Source organism: Cornus florida, unplaced genomic scaffold (genome assembly GCF_030987335.1).
Source record: "Cornus florida cultivar Cherokee Brave unplaced genomic scaffold, ASM3098733v1 CherokeeBrave_3.0.0_Hap2_Chr03, whole genome shotgun sequence".
Lineage (NCBI taxonomy): Eukaryota > Viridiplantae > Streptophyta > Magnoliopsida > Cornales > Cornaceae > Cornus > Cornus florida.
The window spans coordinates 64909165-64914297 of record NW_026775573.1 but is presented as its reverse complement, the minus strand read 5'-3'; positions in this window follow the sequence as shown (position 1 = coordinate 64914297).

Sequence of the window (5133 nt, the reverse complement as noted above, 5' to 3'; positions counted from 1 at the left end):
TTGGGTTCTGAAGGAATGAAAAAAGTAATTATTTAAAATACTTTTAGGGACTGCCTTCTTGTATATATTAAAACTGAGGCTAGTAATTAAAATTTTGATATTTTTAACATTGCAACCGCCATTAATATTATTTGATATTTTCTCATAATTTATTGTGTTTTTAAAAATGAGACTATTCAATTAATTTTTTGGAGTAAATAATCAAATTGATTGTTTTAAATATAAGCACAGGTAAATTATGTAGTGATCTTTTGGAGTTTAAATTGTAACAACTATGACAATAGGTTTTTTTTCCTGAAATTTATTTGCTATATATATATATATTTGAGAATTATATTGTGTATTTATTTATTTGCTTTTTATTGATTTTCATTTTATATAGATTTATTAAAAGGACACCGTCAGAAATAATGTCTAATTTTTTTTTTCAATATAAATTTAGGTTTTTTTTCTTGAAATTTATTTGCTATATATATATATATATATATATATATATATATATGTATGAGAATTAAATCACCCCCCTCTAATAGTTAGTTAACGGAAGTTAGTTAAATCACTCCCTCTAATAGTTGAGGGGGGGTTTTTTGACCAAAAAAAAAAATTAGAAAAGAAGAGTTTAGTGAAAAACACATATAGCTAGAAAAAGGAGGTTTAATGTAGTTCACCTTATATTTTTTAACTGTTGGTTAACTTAGTCTACTGGATTTAAGTGAATCTGTTTGTTATTTTAGAAGTTAAATTCATATTATCGGTCCCTATATACAGGGAAAAATAAGTAATTTTGTTTTAAAAAAAAAAATCAATTGAAATTGACAAACCAAATCAATTTTTTTCGATTTGGTTTAATTCCATAGACATTATAATTCGGTCTAATTTTAAAAATAATATAATCATTATAAATGATTTAACCTTAAAAAACTCTTAATTCGGTTCAAAATGAACCGCGTGCACCGTTACATCCAAGTTGATGTTGAACTTTGAAACTACTGTTAGCAATCTGTGGTTACCTGTCTGACATAGAGCCATGGGGGTCTCCAATTTGTGGTTTTATTTGGTGCCATAACATCACATTGACCACTAACTTGGAATTTATGGACCTCTTTTTTCAAATGGTCTTTTAACTGCCAAATCTTCGGTTGATAGCTATACTTTTGACCCAACTGCATGCATGTCAAAACCAAATCTCTCTCTCTCTCTATCTATCTATATATATATATATATACACACACACAATGGAAGGTGATGTACGCTCTGATGCATGTTGTGATATTAGGAATATTCATGGGAGAAGACCGAATAAAAAAATTCATTAAACTGTCAATTTACTTGATGTTAAATATTACATTAATTTAAGATATTGTTTACTTTGAGTGAAGTGCATGTTAAATTCAAGAATAACTATTTGTATGATGCATGTTTGTCATAAGATGCATTGGAATTGATAATGGAATTAATGATTATGCTACATTATACATCTTTATAATGAAAGAAAACTTTAATTCATAAAGAAACTATGAAAACTTATTAAGAAAACAAAATCTTGAAAGGATATTAATATTCAAAAATAAGTTTTTTTCTTAAAACTACTAAATATAAATTTTGAGGCAACCCGAGTTTGACGAACAAAAATTCCAAAATATTCCTCAAGCTCAGAAAAACTTGTTTTGTATTTTGTTAAAAAAACGGCATATGTCACAGCATAGTGGTTGTCTTACACGTTGGATCGTTTTTAATAAAAAAAAATATATTTTATTGGATCAAAAATAGATACTTCAAAATCAGTCGAGAAGAATTGTCAATATGTCCCTTGACAGTCTAGCAAGCCGTAAAGGTTTTTGACAATCAATTATACAACGGTAGATCATAGAAAAAGTTTAATAAATAGTCAAATTAGTATAGTAGTGAAATTTAACATTTATGATATGATATCTATGGGAAATATAATATGAATCTAAACGTGGGCCCAATCCGAAATCAACAGCTCATTGCTGAACTAAAAACATGATAATCATCCTCCCTATGCAAGGTCAATAAAGGACTCTCTATACCCTCATTATGAGGAAACAATGAAGATATACGTAGATGAGGAAATTATTTAACATCAATAATTAGCTATGATATTATAAGAAAAAAAAAATTAGGTAAAACATTCATTCATCAAAATCATGTTTTTGAGAATATCATTGTAGAAAAAGATGTTTCTATTTATTTTTCCTTGCTGGGGATAGACAAGATATTTCATATGATGCCTACCACTCATGATTTTACATGATAGATTTAGGTTAACTTTACATCATTTTGACCCCACTTTGTGTCAAATCAATGAAATCGAAAATGTTGAATTTGAAATCTCGAAAAAAAATATTCTAGCTCTCATCTCACATCTTAGAACTACAGGTTGAGATTACGAATCCTTTGAATTATTATTAGAAAATTTTTCTTGTAATAATCCAAAGCATGTTACATTCATCCTAACGCATAGTTTGTTGACAACATTGTTAGTTCTAGGCTTGTGCAAACAAATAACGCCCTTGGTTTTGGGTAGAAATTAATTGCTAACAATGTAATTTTTACATAAGAAAAGGGAGGCTGAAAGATTGTAACTTAATGATATCTTTCAAAGTTAAAAATCAAGGGTTGAAGTTCCCGTATGGACGAAATGAGCAACTTATTTTGAGATTGATAGACGTATCAATATGAGCTAGCAATACTAGCATAAAACCGAAAATGTTGAATTTGAAATGTCGAGAAAATATTCTAATGTATGGCTCTCATCTCATATCTTAGAGTTAGAGGTTGGGAGTACGAATCATTTTGAGATTAATATTTAGAAATTTTTCTGGTAATAGTGTGTTAGGTGCATTCTAATATATACTTTGTTGATAGCATTATTATTTATAGGCTTGTGCAAACAAATAAAGGCTTGATTTTTGGTTGAAATTAATTGCTAGTAGGATGTAATTTTTTCGTCTTTTAAAATAGAAGATTGATGGTTCAAGTTCCTGTAGGGCGAAGTGGGTGTGAGTGTGATACTTTCCAGTTAAAAAAAAAAAAAGGAGGAGGATCCAACCTATATATAACTGTTATATAGGAGTAGTAAAAAAGTACTTGGACTACTATTATGTTGTAAATTATATATTTTGTGGTCCATTACATGCCCTATCATGCATGTCAGTTCCAGGCCAGCATCAACTTTGTCCTCCCATCTAGAATTAGTTAAAGCTCAACTTCTAATATTTTTTTTTATATTATTCTAGAATTCCACATCCTTCTCAAGAATTATTAAATAATATGATGATTGTATAGGATAATATTAATTAAAGGCATTACTTAAAAATCAATCATACATTATTATAATTCACAAGGCATTACTTAAAATCCATGTTGACAATGATTCTAATTGACCAAGGATTAAAACAAAATGTCCGGTGCGAATAGATATCGGGTGTGTCGGTAATATTGGTATGTCTATCAATCCACATGCATACTATTCATGTATACTCACAAATTTCGCTCTCAATCAACTTGAATAGCGCATTTGATTGGTTGGGCATACTAATGAGATAGCATGCCCGACACACCCTATATCTACTCTTTCGATACACTACATTCCACAATTCATCAGAGGCGATTTTGGTTTCATTCATTTATCCAAGTGAATCATTAGTAAGTTGCCTAAAACACCCTAATTGAACCAAATAAAAATTTTCTTATTTTCTCTTAAAAAAAACGATCTTATAAGTTTGTAACTTCTTTTCATATACTTTTTCCTGTCCACTTTGAGAAGCAATAGATATCCACTTTGAGCTTTTCAAAGTGGACATCTATTTTGGAACAAAGTGGACATCTATTTTGGGACTGGATTTATAATTTCTATAGCTTTATTACAAGAGTAGAGGAATGTCCCAACTCCTAAATGATGCCTTACCTAATGTTAACTTTGGACCATTTACCAAGCAATTGTTAGCTGGGCTTATGGGCTCCATCATTTTAAAAAATGTTTATTGGGCCAATGGGCTCACCAAAAAAGCAGGCCTAATCTGTACTGTATAGTACTTTTGGGCTTTAATGTTTCACTCAATTGACTGGGCTCATGGGCTTCGTCATCATCAGCTTTTATTCCTCAATGTTTTAAAAATTGAACGGCAAGTGGAATTGTAATCAATAAGGGCCATCCAAGTAAATGTGTCAGTTTTACGTGGAAACCAAATTTTTATTTCAAATTTTTATTTACACTAAAATTTTATTAAACTAGTAAAAATCGAGGTGGATAGTACCTTGTGTAATGCTTCATCACTTAGAATTAAATAACACGTACTGCTTAGGGGCAAATAAATAAATAAATATGACTAATAAAGTATTTTATTTTATGTTCATATGTAAAATATTTTCAAAAAAATGTATAACTAATTTATTTTATAATATAACTCTAGGAAAAAGAAAAAAAAAAAAAAAAAAGAAGAAGAATTTTGAATGAATTGATAATTTAGAGAAATTTTGTGAATTTAGTTTATTTAGAAAATTAATATAATACGTGATATTATACTCCCGATCTGTTTTTTTTTTTTTTTTTTTTTCTAAGAACAATTTATTTGCATATTTATCTTTATCTAGTGTTAATCTAAGTCATATAGGGCGGATGCGGAAGCAAAAGAGCGCAAGAGCACGAACGCTCGAAGTGTAAGAACAGCACTTGTTTAGAAAAATTATGTGACTTAGGTGCTAACTAGATACGAATTCTCTCCCCTTCAATTTCAGCCCCCATTACGGCTTTTTTATCTTTTCTAATCTAACGAGATAGTTTTTTTTTATTTATCTACAATATATGTATTGATAGTTATATACCATATATCATATATAGTTTGGAAGAATGGTTTAGAATGATACATATAGAATACACTCGTATATAGTTGGGAATAATGGTTTATAATGATGATATATTTAATACATAATAATTGTTGTTAATGCTGCGTTTTGACGTGCAGGAATAAAATAGAATACAAGTGAGAATGAAATGATCGTTCTTGTTATATTGTTTGATTACAAATATGAAACGTGTAGGAATGTAATTAATAATAATCATTATAATGTTTGGTTGAATCAATTTAAAATTTAGAATAAATTAATTTC